The 18,225-nt window shown below is 37.9% G+C and overlaps 1 pseudogene; it reads right to left on the reverse strand.

The window, feature by feature from the left end:
- Nucleotides 1-260: 260 nt before the first annotated feature.
- LOC131827897 (uncharacterized) overlaps nucleotides 261-18,225 on the reverse strand; it is a 104,212-nt pseudogene continuing 86,247 nt past the window's right edge.

An 18,225-nucleotide genomic window follows, 5' to 3' on the forward strand; every position in this document is an offset into this window, starting at 1 on the left:
CAGGACAGAGGGGACTGGGGCTCTACCAGGGGGCCTCTGTGGGGGAGGGCTTCCCTCCAACAGTAGTAGAGAAATTTGAAGAAAAACTTTCTTCTAGTAGTTTCTAAAACCTAAAGAGGGCCAGGTCAGAGCCCTTGAAGGGATCATGGAGTACCCAGGATGCCAGGGAGGTACTTGTCCTGGGTTAATGAGAAGTCCTGGCCAATGGTCCCCAGTCCTGGAAGACACCGGTCATGTTGTTGTGCCAGGACAGCCTTCAACTAAGACAGCTGGGCCTGCACAACCACACTAGAATGGTCATATGGGCTTCATACTGACTAACCCAAAACTGCCTGCCTGGTCCCAGTGTTGGAAAGACATAAAGCAGACACCCATCTTGACGTTGGAGAACACATGGGTGACCTGAAAGAAGACATTGTTGTTCCACTGTTGGATGGGAATGGGCACAGCAGAGAATTTATCCAGCACAGTCTGGTTACCATCTAGAAGTTGGACAAGGAGTCGATACATGCAGTCATTGTTGTGTCAGTCTCCCCACCAGGGACACAAATCTCAGTCTTGTCATTATCCAGCAGCTCTGGCCACAAACCCTCTTCCTCCAGGTCCAACACCTGTTTTTAGCGACACAACCCTAAGGAAGACATAGCAGGTCTACAAGGGGGCCTGCGGCACTATTGGCCTTTTTACCACCACCACCCAGCAGTCCCCACTATGCTGCACCATCCATTTCCGAAGGCCTTCCTGGCTGCAGGGGTTGCAGATGAAGTTGCATCCCAATGGGCTGCGCTGGCAGAGGCAGCCCAGAAGGCAGGGTCTGCCAATGCAGGCAGAGGTAGGGGGAGAGGGTGGGGACATGGCAGACAGTTGGGGCAAGCAGCAGCAGGGCGCCATGGTCCCAGACCAGACTGAGCAGTCACAGGGCCTGCCATCCACCAGGGTGCACCAGCCCCAACGCACTCTGTGGCAGCACCCCAGCAGCATTCATGGGCCACGTGGCTCAGTACCACAAGGAGCAACTCCAGTGGTACTGCACCTCCTTGGCTTGGGCATGGAGACTGGAGCAGGCATGCCCTCGGAGGCGGAGGCACCCATGGTCACTAGCCCAGCCTGCGCCAGGCCTGTCGGTGACTTGGATCAGAGCAAGGGTTCCTTGTCTTGCCAATGGACTCTCTCCTCTACATAACATACTGTTAATTTGATTTATCAATGTGTTCTCAAATCTACAAGCAGTTTTGTCATATTGATTTCCATTTAATATGGTAATTAATTACTATTTTCATAAGAAACAATGCAAAAAAAATTTTACTTGAACTCTGAATGGACACAAAAGTGCTGAAGGCTACACATAAGAAGATTGAAACATGGAAAAAAACATTTGTGTATGGGGAAAAAAAAAAAAAAAAACGAACCTGGGAAAGACCTTTTACATAGCCTAAGAGCAATATTTATTTAAATGCACATGATGAATATTTTTACCACCTAATTTTTTGTTCGAACAAATTTAAATATTCCTAATGAATTATGGAAAGCATTTAACTTGGATAATAAGTAAAACCAAGTTAACATTAAATTGTAAAAATATTGACTTTGAAAATGCTCAGATGTATTAAAATATTTTTAGCATATTGTATTTCTGGAGAGGCTACAACTGCTTTCCTTTTTGCAAACTTCCAACTTGGTTAGGTAGAATTATTTAAAATCCTTGAAGTGAGTCGCTGTGCAGAACCTCTTGGCAAACATACAGAGTGCTTCTTACTGAGTGTGTCGTCCTGCTATTAGGGCAATTTCACATTTGTTATCATGGCAAAATCTCAGATTACTTTTGTTTTCCACCTAAATCTCAGTACATAAATAATAAATATCATAGACTGATATTTATCATTGCCTGAAATGTAGATTTAACTTGAAGTATTGACTTTCTATTTAAAAGAAAATATACTATACCAGTACAGAAATCTAACTTTCTTAAATCATTTCTCCCCAGTGCATTGTCTTCCTATTGTTTAAGTATTTCCCACTTGTAACTATTGACAAACTTTTGCAATTTGTGACTTAAATTAATTCCAAGGGCCACAATAGTTTTAACTTAGAGTTTGCTTCATTTAGTACTGAAAATAATTTTCATTAAAAATTTAAAAATATTCTTATATGATATCATATTCTACACACAAAAGATATAATCCAGAGACCAAATGGTTTATTAACCAGATTGAACAGTCAGGTAATAGAAATGGAAGAAATTCATTGGGGTTTATGCCACTAGATTGTAAAATCATGAAAGCAGGTACATTATATATCTTGACTACAAATTATTACTTAATTCCTTCAGCTTGCAAAGGCCTTATCTAATTTAGTAGGTACTTTGTAACTTTTGTTCAGTGAGAAATTTAATTGGTGATCATTGGAAAGGCAAGTCAGAAAAGAGGGATAAGAGTTTGTGAGACTTGAAGATGTTGATTTAAAAATAAGCATAATTTGGGGCCTCTAGGCAGAGCTGTCTTGGCTTTGGCTCTGGTTGTGAACTCAGGCCCATGAGATAGAGCCCTATGTCAGGCTCCATGCTCAGTAGGGAGCCTATTTAGGACTCTCCCTCTCCCTCTCTTTCTGCCTCCCCTTTCTATCTCTCCCTCTCTCAAATAAATCATAACTGGTTTGGGCTAACAAATAAGGAGCTTAGAAATCGTTACTCCATCCTAACAAGTAAAAAGCTGAAAAATAAGCAACTCTCCTTAGATTTTTCAGAGAGTGAGTTCATGGACAAACCCCTGCTCCTAAAACATGAGAGACAGGCAGGCAGATCCAGAGAATTACAACCTTCCAGAACAGAAACTTCCACAGAAACCAGTCCTGGGGTTGGGAAACCTAAACGGTAGTTAGTGTATTGCTTGAAGGTTTAGTGTGCTTATGACTCTGATAAGAACTCTATTGGGGGAAAAACAAAAATCAACTGTAAGGGGACCCAGCCAGAGGGAACCTCCACACATTTGTGTGTTTTTACCTCCAGGAGCTCTACCAGGTCCTCATAGTTAACAGTGGAGAAAAACTTCCTCATGCCTCTACAAGGAGAAAAGAAAAAAGAACATTTTGAAAAATACCCCTTTTATCTACATAAGAACAGCCCAAAACGCTGATGGAAAGTATCATTGAACAAAGGAAATTGAGAAAGACTCCATATTCATGGATAAAGACTCAATATGGTCAAGATAACAGTTCATCACAAATTGGTCTATAGATTCAATACAACCCCAGTCAAAATCTCATCAAGTTAATTTATGGATATCAGCAAACTGATTCTAAATATACTTGAAAGGGCTGAAGATCAAGAATAGCCAACATAATATTGAAGAAGAAGAACAAAGTCAAAGCACAGGTAATACTCTTCTTCCAGACCTACTATAAAACTATAATAATCAAGACTGTGGTTATTGGTAAAAGAATAGACAGATTAATGGTATGGATTAGAGAGCCCATAGTCAAATCCACAGAAGTATGTCATCAACTAGTCTTTGACAAAGGAACAAATTCAATATACTAGAGCAATTAAGGTCTTTTCAACCAATAATGCTGCAACTAGACATTCACATGGGGGAAAAAAAAGACACAGACCATATACCATTCATGAAATTTGCTTCAAAATGGATCACAGACTTAAATGTAAAATCCAAAAGTGTGTAACTCCTACAATATAGTATAGGAGAAAATTCATGGCCTGGGGTCTTATAATGATTTTTAGATACAACATTAAAGGCACGATCCATGAAAGAAAAAATTGACTAGCTGGACCTTATAAAATTAAGAAATTCTTCTCTGCAAAAGACAATGACAAGAGCCACAGACTTGGAGAAAATGTTTACAAAAGACACATCTGATAAATTACCATTATCCAAGATATACTAAAGAACCCTTAAAATGCAGCACTAGAATATGAACAAACCAATTAAAAATTGGAGAAAAGACCTGAACAATTACCTCATCAAAGATTTATAGTTGGCAAGGAAACAGATGGGAAGATATTCAACTTCCTCTGAGAGCAGGAAATTTTAAGTTAGAAATGAGATGGCACCACGCACCTGTGAGAATGGACAAAATCCAAAACATGTGATCCCAAATGCTGGAAAGGATACAGAACAACAGAATCTCTCATTCATTGATGGTGGGAATGAAATGGTACCGCCACTTTGGAAGACAGTTTGGTGGATGCTTCACAAACTAAACATACTCTTACCATACTATCAAGCAACTATAGTCTTCGTATTTACATGAATAAGTTGAAAGCATGTCAACATACAAACTTGCACATGGATGTTAATGCAGTTTTATTCATAATTACAAAAAACTTGGAATCAAATAAGGTGTCTTTAAGTGGGTGAATAGATCTAAAAAAACAACAACATCAGTACATCAAATGAGATTCAGTGCTACAAAGAAATAGATATCAAGCCATAAACAGATGTGGAAGAAATTTAAATATTTATTATTAAGTAAAGAAGACAATATGAAAGTTCTATGTATGATTCCACTATGACATTCTGTAAAAATAAGAATTGTGAAGCAGTTAAAGTAACTGTGTTTGCCAGGGTTTAGATGGGAGGAAGGAATGAATAGGCAGAGCAGAGGTGCTTTTGAAGGCAAAAATGTCCCGTGTGATACGGGACATCTATAATGTATCTATAATGGTAGATACATCTGATTATACAATTATCAAGATCCACATAATGTATGACATCATTAGTGAACCTCAAGGTAAGTTACCAACTTTGGAAATTAATGGCATCTTAACCTCAGTCCATTGGTCATAACAAATGTATCCTATCATTCTAGATATTGATAGTGGGGGAGGTTGTGCATTTGTGCAAATGAAGAGTATGTAGAAATTCTCTGTAGTTTCTGCTCAATTTTGCTGTGAACTTAGAACTTCTCTTAAAAACACAAGTGCTTTTTGTTTTGTTTTGTTTGTTTGTTTGTTTAGTTTAAAAAATAATGTGTATTCTGCTACTTTTGTATGGTATGTTCTGTAAATATTTATTAAGTCCATTTGGTCTAAAATGTTGTTTAAGGCTAATGTTTATTTACTAAATTTTCTGTCTGTGATATAAGTAGGGTAGTATTAAAGTCCCCTACTATTATTGTTTAGCAATTTCTCCTTTAGGTCTTTTATATTTTATATTTTGGTGTGTGGAGTTTTTATTGATGATATATTTTATGTCTTTGTATTTTGTGTATCCCTTAACTATGTATTGTAGTTCCAGTTAATTTTACTACTCTTTTCTTTTAACCTAAATACTAGCTTTATAAGTGGTTAATCCACTCCTTTATTATATGTTTGCTTTTACCAGTGAAGTTTTACTTTCACATACTTTCTTGATATTAGTTAATGAATTTTAGTTCTGTTTAAAAAATTATCTTTAACATTTCCTCCAAGGCCAATTTAGTGAATGATGAATTCCTTTAGCTTTTTCTTCTCTGGAAAGCTCTTTATCTTTCCTTCAATTCTGAGTGACTGCTTGGCCAAGCATTCTTCCTTGGAGCTTTGTTCCTCTCTGCACTTTGGCTATGTCATGCCATTCTTTCCTGGCCTGCAGAAAAATCAGATGATCTTCTCATAGGGCTTCCCTTGTATATAACAAGTTGTTTTTTTCTTGCCATTTTTAAGGTACTCTCTTTAACTTTTGATATTTTAACTAATGTCTTGGTGTGGATCTCTTTACCTTATCTGGAACTCTCTCTGCTTCCTGGACCTGAATGACTGTTTTCAGGTCAGAGAAGTGTTCGGTTATTATTTCCTCAAATAAATTTTCTGCCCCTTTCTCTCTCTCATTTCCTTCTGAAACACTTATAATGGGAATATTATTCCACCTGATATTCTCCCTTAAGTCTCTTAAGCTATCTTTACTTTTTAAAGTTCTATTTCTTTCCTTCTTTTTCTCTCTCTCTCTTTCTTTCTTTTTTCTTTCCTTCTTTTAAGTAACCAATCCTTTGTGGTACATATCATATGATGTACAAGGATGCCCACTCTCAGCACTCTTGTTCAACATAGTGTTAGAAGTCCTAGCAACAGCAATCAGGCAACAAAGAGAAATAAAAGGTATTCAAATCAGCAAAGAAGAAGTCAAACTCTCTCTCTTCGCAGATGTCATGATACTTTATATGGAAATCCCAAAAGACTCCACCCCCTAACTACTAAAACTCATACAGCAATTCAATAATGTGGCAGGATACAAAGTCAATTTACAGAAATCTGTTGCTTTCTTTTACACTAACAATACAAATACAGAAAGGGAAATTGGAGAATTGCTTCTGTTTATGATAGCACCAAGAACCATAAGGTACCTGGGCATAAACCTAACCAAAGAGATAAAGGATTTATGCTCAAGGAACTACAGAACACTCATGAAAGAACTTGAAGAAGACAAAAAAAGATGGAAGACCATTCCATTCTCATGGATCGGAAGAATAAACATTGTTAAAGTTCTATTTTCTTTTTGCTTTTCTGTTTGGATGAATTCTGCTGCCCTGTTGTTGAGCTTGTGAAACAGTTGACTTCATCCAGTCTCTTGTTGAACTTCTCTAATGTACTTTTTAGTTTAGCTGTTGTATTCATCAGACATATGATTGGTACTTACTTATATTTTCTTTCTCTCTGTTGACATTCTCACAGTGTTCAGCCTGTGAGTTTCTCCTGAGTTTAGTGAGAATCTTTATAATTGTTACTTATAGATTAGTAGATTAGTTATATCCATTAATTTCCCCCCTGAGGCTTTGTCTTGTTCTCTCATTTGGGACATAGTCATTTCTCTATCTCTATTTTATTTGACTCTCTGTGTTTGTTTCTGTGTATTATGTGAAACAGGTACCTCTCCTAGACGTGAAGGAGTTGCCTTGTATAGGAGATGAAATATTATTCAACCTTGCCTAACACTTGATAGTCTCTTGAACCTTTGTGATTGCCTCAACAGCTTCATTTATTCTTCCTATGTATTAACTGTTGAGGGTGTGCCAAGACTTGTAGGGTTGCAAAGAGAAGAATCTCAGTCAACACTTAGCTTCAGGCTGACTGGAAGCCAGATCCTTAGGCAACTGCTTTTAACATATGTAAACACATATACAGTCCCGTGGGACCACAATCATAGGCTCTGCTGATCTTTAGACCAAGAGATCTGGAGGTGTCTTTAGCACTCATTTACAAGAATTGGTATTTCAGATGAGTTTGTATGTTCCTTTATGCGAGGTACATGTTTGCTTTGGTGAGGCCAAGGGAGGACACTAAGATGTCCACATTCCCCAACAGCACCCCTGTAGCTTCCAGATGTGTAGCATACCTGAAGTTTATATCTTCAGATTGAAGCTTTACCAAAAGTATTTTTTTAAATAGGCAGACAAAAGGGTGCATTTCCATCAGCCTTTGTGCAGTGCACTGGGTGTGATAGCCTGTTCTGAACTGACTTTCTGATTGTAGCAGTTGCGTGGGGCCCAGAATACATACTCCTCTGACCTCCAGAGCTAGGCAATCAAGAGGCATCACCTGTGTGGACTGCATTTGCCCACTAGTTTTAGCAAGACCTTGGGAAAGTGATGATGGTGGGGCTTGTTTGAGGCTTTAGTGATACAGGAGAAGTGTGCTAGAGCAGGGGACACCTACTGCAGAGAAGAATACTGAGCTAGGCATGCCTGCAGCATTAGCAAGGCTATGTCTTGGGCATCAGCACTACCAAGATGGAGGGAGAATGCAAAAATGTCACTCATCAACACCTTTATCTTCAAAGTTCTACTGGTCCCACCTCTCTTGCAGATACTTCAAAATTAGCAAATACATCTCCTTTACTTAGAGTCTGATTACTTCCCAAACTATTGCCTTTGTGCTGAATCCCAGAAAGTGAGTCCATGCACAAGCCCCTCAGGGGCATTTGGTTGGGTGAGTCAATTAAGCGTCTGCCTTGGGACCATCTGCCTTTGGCTCAGGTCATGATCCTGGGGTCCCAGGATCTGGCAATGTTGGAGTCCCTGCTCAGTGAGGAGTCTGTCTCTCTCTCTCCCTCTGCCCCTATCCCCCATTCCCATGATATCTCTCTCTCTCTCAAATAAATGGGTAAAATCTTTAAAAAATTTAAAAAAAAGAATATCTCAGATTACCACTATCCGTCAGACCGTGTGGATGTAAACCTATTAGTTTCTAAAGCCAGACTTGTCTTTCCAATGCAAGTCTCAACGTTTGGGGTGCCTGATGTGGGGCATAAATGTCTCACTTCTTGGAGAGAAATTTCATAACTGTGATCTCCCTCCTTATTGTGTGTCCATGTGCTGAGTTGGGGTTTTAAGCAAGACTTTATCTCTATCTCTCACACTCATCTTAATGTGGTCCTTTTATCCCTAGTTGTGGAAGGAGCTACTCAGATAGTTTCAATTCTTTTTCAGTGGGAATTAGTCCATATGTAGCTATAAATTTGGTATATCCTTGCAAGGAGGTGAGTTCAGGCTCTTCCTTTGTGTTCATGCTAGACCCCTCTCCCATGGTTGTCTGTAAAGTTCAAGAACAGAATGTCAAAAGAACACTACCTTTTTTTAGATGTCTCATCAGACTACAAACTGATTTTTATGAAAGAGACAACCATACAGACTTAATTGTGGTTAATTTCTGTAAATCTTTATGTAAAATCCTCTGATTCTGTGTTTTATCATAGGTAAACTGGGTTATAACAGGAAGTTTGTACACATTAAATGAAACAACACATGGGGAAGCAGTTATGTATCTGACACCTAGTAAACACTTATATTTCAATTCTTGTTGATATTGATATTAGATCTAATCTGAAGCAGAATTATAGAATAAAAGGGCAATGTGGGTTTTTTAAATCTATAGCTAATGTCTGGGTGATTGCTTGTAATAAAAAGATGGATTTATTTTTCCCTTATATGATCTTTATTCTCAAATACAAGCACAAAGTATCCCTACACTGAAAGAAGATTGAGACATCATTCTTTTTTTTTTTTTTTTTTTTTTAGGATTTTATTTATTTATTTGACAGAGATCACAAGTAGGCAGAAAGGCAGGCAGAGAGAGAGGAAGGGAAGCAGGCTCCCTGCTGAGCAGAGAGCCCAATTTGGGGCTCAATCCCAGCACCCTGGGATCATGGCCTGAGCCGAAGGCAGAGGCTTTAACCCACTGAGCCACCCAGGCACCTCAAAACATCATTCTTAATAGCAGGTATGGTGTTGCCTCTATAGGTTAACAGGTAGCTCTCAAAATGATTTATCCATTACGACTTTGCACATAGTTGAGAAGCAAAACAGGAAAGTAAAGCTCTTGTTACACCCAAAAGTGTGCTATTTTAAATGCACATAGAATTTATCAACTTTACAAATGCTTAGAGACCAACTAGTAAATGTCTTCCTAACTTCCCACTCAGTACTACTATAAGAAATCCTATCTATTAAAACATAACATATCTAGTGCCCTGACTTCTGAAGGAATGGAATAGCATCCTAAGTAAATCAGGCTATAATGCTTTTTCAACATATCGAGCCATTAAAACCCAAAGAAAAACCTCAATCCCACCCTAAACAATATCCCAGCGTTTACAAAAAGTCTCATCTTAAGTAAAACAGATTCTACTTTCTTTTAGTACCTCTGAGAAAATGCATAGGGAATGAGATAGTATTAATGAAACCAAGGCAAATCATTCAGGTCATAGGTTCACCTTGTGTGAGCTGGTACATTCCTTGAAGTCAAATATATATATGTAAACCTTGGCTCAGGCTTTTCTCACAGGAGCCAGATAAACGTAGATCTTTACCAAAAGAGATTTGGTCTTCTTGAGAATGTTAATAATGCCCCCTCCCTGACCCCTCACGCATAAGAGTTTGGCTGAACACATACAAATGTAAGATTATCTTGTTTCTCTCCTACAGACAGAACAATGATTTAGCACTTTACCAACATGTATGTCATATGTACTGTAAATCACTATTTTATATTGCTATGACCTTGCAAGATATAAAGTAATGTTAAGGTCAGAAATAGCACTTACATAAGTATTTTCTCATCTGCAAAGAGTGTTCACACGTGTTACCTCCCTTATCTATATATCACAACAAATCAAAACCTCCACCAAGTTCTCCAGATTTTTAAAAATAAAATACACTTAATTATTGATTTCCCACTATTGTATCAGTTCCATTCAAACACTATTGATATGAACTTACTCAGTGCTGGGAATTATGTACTGGGGGTTGTGTTGTGATGATGGTAACTGGGATCATATAATGATGATCCTGATTATCATAATGATGGTAATGCTGATTATAGCATTTTAGGGATGATTTCCAGGTGCTATGTTCTCCTCATACATACCAGGATCTATTTTTGTAATCTCGAGTTTGTTTTCACTTCTTTACTTTCCATTTCAATGCCAGTGATGTCTTCTGGAGTCTTTATAGTATGTTGTGATATTGGATAAGAAAGTTTTTGGTCACTGTTCTTTTCCAAAATTTTCTTAGGGATTCTTTTTTTTTTTTTTTTAAGATTTTATTTATCTATTTGACTCAGAGAGAGAGATCACAAGTAGGCAGAGAGGCAGGCAGAGAGAGAGGAAGGGAAGCAGGCTCTCTGCTGAGCAGAGAACCTGATGCAGGGCTCGATCCCAGGACTCTGGGATCACGACCTGAGCCGAAGGCAGAGGCTTTAACCCACACTGAGCCACCCAGGCGCCCCTTCTTAGTGATTCTTAAACATTTATTTTCTAATTGAAGTTATAAGGTCTCTTACTTGTCAGTTCCTCTCAAACTCCTTTCCTTTCCCAGAAGTTCTGCTCTATTGTGATTCTATGAGAATGGCATTAACATGTACTCATTATTTTTGGAACAATTGGCATATTAATGGTATTAAGACTTCCTTTCGAGACTATGATATGGTTTTAATAGGTTCATTGTGTTTTATGTTTTTCAATGAGATACTATACATGTAGATCTGGTGCCTTTACTATTAAATGCATTCCCATACATTTTACAGTTTTTGTCGCCAATACAAATGGAAGATGTTTTCTCTTCTTACTGCCCCTCAGTGTTTACTGCTGAATTAGAAACATTATTGAATTGCTGATTTTTAAAAATTTTATTTATTCATTTATTTTTTTTAATTTATTTTCAGTGTAACAGTATTCATTGTTTTTGCCCCACACTCAGTGCTCCATGCAATCCGTGCCTCTTTAATACCCACCACCTGGTTCCCCCAACCTCCCACCCCCATCCATTCAAAACCCTCAGATTGTTTTTCAGAGTTCATAGTCTCTCATGGTTCACTTCCCCTTCCAATTTCCCTCAACTCTCTTCTCCTCTCTAACTCCCTTTGTCCTCTATGCTATTTGTTATGCTCCACAAATAAGTGAAACCATATGATAATTGACTCTCTGCTTGACTTATGTCACTCAGCATAATCTCTTATATTATGTAGTTATGTCAATTATATCCCTAAATGCACTGATGTAGTGAACCACGTTGATATATTTTATGATATCATTCCTGACATTATCCCTGTTTGGTCATGGTATAATGGTCTTTTGATATTTTAGTAATATCTTTTTGCTAGTGTTAAGGGGCCTGGAAGGAAGCTGTGGTAGTCTTAGTAGGAGAACTTACCAGGAATACCAGAACATCTTACCAGAGTCTGACCAGGCTCTGCAGGCCACTCTTGGTCTTGCCAGTGGTGGTTTGAAGTCCATCATACTTGCCTGTCAAAACACCTGTCCCAGTTAAATGCAATTCTTCACCTGAGCCTCATTATTACTTTCTGTTCATGACTGCTAGTCTCCTGTAGGTCATTAATGTTATCTTGAAGTCCTACTAGAATTCCCTAATCCATTGACTTTACCAATCTCCTTCTTATCTATTTCATACCTGCTCCTATACCCCCAAATCTAGAATCTTCTCCCAAATATTCATCTCAAATAATTTTGATTTAGTAATAAAGGAAAGGATAGTTATATGAAGGTCACAATATTCCCAGAATTTCCAACTCACAAATGCTCTGAAATAATCTATAATCTGCTCATTCTCATGTTTAGATAATGAACAATGGGACATACTAAGTCACAGTTTAAGGAAAATTGATAACATAAATGCTGAGAAAAAATTAATCTTTCATTTCAGTGCCTTTAAACAAGCAGAACAATCTTCAAAATTTGAACAAGTATTAATTAAATTATTTAAATAATTAAATGAAATAAAATTATTCAAATCCAATGGAAAATTGAAGACAAATTTGACGAATAATAGCTAATACTAAAACATAGTGTTTTTATGTGAACATAGTTATAACCACTTTACATATAGTATTTGGTCCAATCCACAGAGTAACTTCAAAAATCAGAAATCATTAATGTCCACATTGTAGAAGTGAGAAATGGGAGGCACAGACAAAATAAACTTGTCTAATGTCACATAATTACTAAGAGGTGTTGGCAGGATTTAAACACAGGTAGCATAGCTGTTATTCCTTTCCTGTGGGGACTAATGAAGGGGAGAAGATGGTGAAAGAGGTGAGAAATGTTCAAATAAATTCTCTTCTCATAGAAATCAGGAGTGGAGAAAAGAGTTGCCCCATAAATTTATGAAGTGCAACAAAATGGGAGTTTGGCTCTTGTCGCTCAAGTGAAATGATCAGCAGTGTGTTTGGACAGTCTCCTATTTTTCAAGATGTCACTCACACATAGTGATCATTTCTGTTTTGTGCATTCTCTTGGGATCAAATGTGGATAATATAAAGTTTGTCTCCAAAGTTTCTAAAATAGATAAAAATCATGTATGAATTAAACTCAGTCTGAGGCCACTGAGTCCCCAAAGTCTGAGTCACTCTCTCTTCTCTTTCTTAACCAATAGTATTATGTGCAGCCACATAACATAATTTATTAGAGACTGTAGAGAGATTATATGTCATTAAGCTATTCGAAGATGCAACATCAAGATCCTAGCATTTGAATTCACACTCCCTGTGAACTTTGCAGAAACAAACTTAAGTCTATATATTATTCACATTTTTCTCAAAAAATCAAGTTATTCTTACTCTTTAATAAAAATTGGAAGAAAAAGAAGTCTATCCTCTCCACCTTCATTTTTTAAATTGTGATTCATTTTTAAATTTCTTTTCAGTGTTCCAGAATTCATTGTTTATGCATCACACCCAGTGCTCCATGCAATACATGCCATCCATAATACCCACCACCAGGTTCATACATCCTCCCAACTCCCCACCACTACAAAACTCTCAGTTAGTCCCTCAGAGTCCACACTCTCTCATGGTTCATCTCCCCTCCATTTTCACCCAATTCACTTCTCCTGTCCATCTCCCCATGTCCTCTGTGTTATTTCTTATGCTCCACAAATAAGTGAAACCATATGATAATTGACTCTGCTTGACTTATTCACGCAGCATAATCTCTTCCAGTCCCATTCATGTTGCTACAAAAGTTGGGTATTCATCCTTTCTGATGGAGGCATAATACTCTATAGTGTATATGGACCACATCTGCCTTATCCATTCATCCATTGAAGGGCATCTTGATTCTTTCCACAGTTTGGCGGCTATGGCCATTGCTGCTATAAACATTGGGGTACAGATAGCCCTTCTTTTCACTACATCTGTATCTTTTGGGTAAATACCCAGTAGTGCAATTATGGGTCATAGGGAAGCTCTATTTTTAATTTCTTGAGGAATCCCCACACTGTTCTCCAAAGTGGCTGCACCAACTCGCATTCCCCCCAGCAGTGTAAGAGGATTCCCCTTTCTCCACGTCTTCTCCAACACACGTTGTTTCCTGTCTTGCTAATTTTCGCCATTCTGACTGGTTTAAGGTGGTATCTCAATGTGATTTTAATTTGAATCTTCCTGATGGCTAGTGATGATGAACATTTTCTCATATGCCTGATAGCCATTTGTATGTCTTCGTTGGAGAAGTGTCTGTTCAGGTCTTCTGCCCATTTCATTACATGCCTATCTGTTTTGTGTCTGTTGAGTTTGAGGAGTTCTTTATAGACCCTGGATATCAGCCTTTTGTTTGTACTGTCATTTGTGAATAACTTCTCTCATTCCGTGGGTTGACTCTTTGTTTTGTTGACTGTTTTATTTGCTGTGCAGAAGATTTTGATCTTGATGAAGTCCCAAAAGTTCATTTTCGCTTTTGTTTCCTTTGCCTTTGGAGACATATCTGGAAAGAAGTAGCTGTGGCTGATGTCAAAGAAGTTACTGTCTATGTTCTCTAGGATTCTGATGGATTCCTGCCTCACGTTGAGGTCTTTTATCCATTTTGAGTTTATCATTGTGTATGGTATAAAAGAATGGTCGAGTTCCATTCTTCTACACATAGTTGTCCAATTGTCCCAGCACCATTTATTGAAGAGAGCGTCTTTTTTCCACTGTATATTTCTTCCTGCTTTGTCGAAGATTAGTTGACCATAGAGTTGAGGGTCTATATGTGGGCCCTCTATTCTGTTCCACTGGTCTATGTTTCTGTTTTTATGGCAGTACCATGCTGTCTTGGTGATCACAGCTTTGTAGTAAAGCTTGAAATCAGGCAACGTGATGCCCCCAGTTTTGTTTTTGTTTTTCAACATTTCCTTAGTGATTTGGGGTCTCTTCTGATTCCATACAAATTTTAGGATTGTTTGGTCCAGCTCTTTGAAACAAGCCAGTGGAATTTTTATCAGAATGGCATTGAAAGCATAGATTGCTCTAGGCAGTATAGGCCTTTTAACAATGTTTATTCTTCTAATCCAAGAGCATGAAATGGTCTTCCATCTTTTTGTATCTTCTTGAATTTCTTTCATGAGTGTTCTGTAGTTCCTCGAGTACAGTTCATTTATGTCTTTGGTTAGGTTTATGCCCAGGAATCTTGTGATTCTTGGTGCTATAGTAAATAGAATCGGTTCTCTGATTTCCCTTTCTGTATTTTCAGTGTTAGTATATAAGAAAGCAACTGATTTCTGTACATTGATTTTGTATCCTGCCACATTACTGAATTGCTGAATGAGTTCTAATAGTTTGGGGGTGGAGTCTTTTGAGTTTTCCATATAAAGTATCATGTCATCTACGGAGAGAGTTTGACTTCTTTTTTGCAGTTTGAATACCTTTTATTTTTATTTGTTTTCTGAATGCTGTTGCTAGGACTTCTGATACTATGTTGAACAAGATTGGTGAGAGTGGGCATCCTTGTCATGTTCCTGATCTCAAAGGAAAGGCTGTCAGCTTTTTCCCATTGAAGATGATATTCACTGTTGGTTTTTCATAGAGAGATTTGATGAAGTTGAGGAGTGTTTCCTCTATCCCTATACATTGAAGCGTTTTAATCAGGAACATATCCTGGATTTTGGCAAATGCTCTTTCTGCATCAGTTGAGAGGGCCATATGGTTCTTCTCTCTTCTTTCATTGATCTGTTCTGTCACATTTATTGATTTGCAAATGTTGAACTGCCCTTGTATCACAAGGATAAATCCCACCTGGTCGTGATGGATAATCTTTTTAATGTACTGTTGGGTCCTATTAGCTAGGATCTTGTTGAGAATCTTAGCATACTTATTGATCAGGGTTATTGGTCTGAAATATTCCTTTTTGGTGAGGTCTTTGTCTGGTTTGGGGATCAGAGTAATGCTGGCTTGATAAAAAGAGTCTGGAAGTTTTCTTTGTACTTCAATTTCTTGAAACAGCTTCAAGAGGATAGGTATTATTATTATTATTATTTTTGAAAGCTTGGTAGAATTCCCCAAGGAATCCATCAGGTCCCGGTCTCCTGTTTTTTGGGAGGTTTTTGATCACTGCTTCAAACTTGTTATTAGATATTGGGCTATTCAGGTGGTCAGTTTCTTCCTGATTCAGTTTTGGAAGTTTATAGCTTTCCAGGAATGCATCCATTTCATCTAGGTTGTTTAGCTTATTGGCATATAACTGTTGTTAATAATTTCTGATGATTGTTTCTATTTCCTTGTTGTTAGTTGTGATCTCTCCCCTTTCATTCATAATTCTATTAATTTGGGTCTTCTCTCTTCTTTTGGCTTAGTGTGGCCAAAGGTTCATCAAAAAACCAGCTTCTAGTTTCATTGATGCGTTCTACTTTATCTGTAGTTTCTATCTCATTGATCTCTGCTCTAATCTTGATTACTTCCCTTCTTGTGTGTGGAGTTGGCTTAATTTGCTGTTGATTCTCCATTTCTTTAAGGTGTAAAGATACCTGGTGTATTCTGGATTTTTCAATTTTCTTGAGGAAGGCTTGGATGGCTCAGTATTTTCCCCTTAGGATTGCCTTTGCTGTTTCCCATAGGTTTTGGACAGAACTGTTTTCATCGTCATTGGTTTCCATGGATCGTTTAAGTTTTTCTTTGATTTCCTGGTTGATACAAGCATTCTTTTTTTTTTCTTTTTATTTCTTTTCAGCATAACAGTATTCATTGTTTTAGCACCACACTCAGTGCTCCATGCAGTCTGTGCCCTCTCTAATACCCACCACCTGATTCCCCTAACCTCCCACCCCCCACCCGTTCAAAACCCTCAGATTGTTTTTCAGAGTCCATAGTCTCTCATGGTTCACTTCCCCTTCCAATTTCCCTTAACTCCCTTATCCTCTCCATCTCCCTTTGTCCTCCTTGATATTTGTTATGCTCCACAAATAAGTGAAACCATACGATAATTAACTCTCTCTGCTTGACTTATGTCACTCAGCATAATTTCTTCCAATCCCGTCCATGTTGCTACAAAAGTTGGGTGTTCATCCTTTCTGATGGAGGCATAATACTCCATAGTGTATATGGACCACATCTTCCTTATCTATTTGCCCATTGAAGGGCATCTTGGTTCTTTCCACAGTTTGGTGACCGTGGCCATTGCTACTAAAATCTTTGGGGTACAAATGGCCCTTCATTTCACTACATCTCTATCTTTGGTGTAAATACCCAATAATGCAATTGCAGGGTCATAGGGAAACTCTATTATTAATTTCTTGAAATCTCCATACTGTTTTCCAAAGTGGCTGCACGAACTTGCATTCCCACCAACAGTGAAAAAGGGTTCCACTTTCTCCACATCCTCTCCAACACATATTGTTTCCTGTCTTGCTAATTTTGGCCATTCTAACTACGTTTAAATGTACTAGAGGCCAAACGGTCTCCACCGAAGATTATATATTCAAAAAAAAATCATGGTACCTGATAGTCAAATTGAGGAATCATAATTGTAGATACAATTTCTTGAAAGCTGCTAGGACAAACAGCCTCCTTACTTACAGAGGAAAGCCCATCAAAATAATGTCAGACCTGTCTACAGAGACCTGGCAAGCCAGAAAGGGCTGGCAAGATATATTCAGGGCACTAAATGAGAAGAACATGCAGAAAACATCCAAGAATACTTTATCCAGCAAGACTGACATTCAAAATGGATGGAGAGATAAAGAGTTTCCAAGACCAGCAAGGCTTAAAAGACAATGCAACCACCAAGCCGACACTGCAGGAAATATTAAGGGGGGTACTATAAAAGAGGAAAAATTCTAAGAATAGCTTTGAACAGAAATATAGAGACAATCTACAGAAAGAAATACTTCAAAGGTAACATGATGTCAATAAAAACGTATCTATCAATAATTACTCTCAATGTGAATGGCCTAAATATGCCCATAAAATGACACAATGTTGCATATTGTATAAAACGACAGGACGCATCTATATGTTGTCTACAAGAGACCCATTTTGAACCTAAAGATACACCCAGACTAAAAGTGAAGGGATGGAGAAGCATCTTTCATGCCAATGGGCCTCAAAAGAAGGCCAGAGTAGCGATTCTCATATCAGACAAATTAGATTTTAAACTAAAGACTGTAGTCAGAGATACAGAAAGACACTACATAATTCTTAAAGGGACTATCCACCAAGATGGCCTAACAATTGTAAGTATCTATGCCCCCAATATGGGAGCAGCCAATTACATAAGAAAACTGTTAATCAAGATAAAGTCATATTGATATGAATACATTAATAGTAGGAGATCGTAGCACACCTCTCACAGAAATAGACAGATCATCGAAGCAGAAAATCAATAAAGAAACGAGAGCATTGAATAACACATTGGACTAGATGGACCTCATAGATATATACACAACATTCCACCCTAAAACAACAGAATACTCATTCTTCTCAAGTGCACATGGAACCTTCTCCAGAATAAACCACATACTGGGTCACAAATCAGGACTCAA

The sequence above is a fragment of the Mustela lutreola genome, chromosome 3, assembly GCF_030435805.1.
Source record: "Mustela lutreola isolate mMusLut2 chromosome 3, mMusLut2.pri, whole genome shotgun sequence".
Lineage (NCBI taxonomy): Eukaryota > Metazoa > Chordata > Mammalia > Carnivora > Mustelidae > Mustela > Mustela lutreola.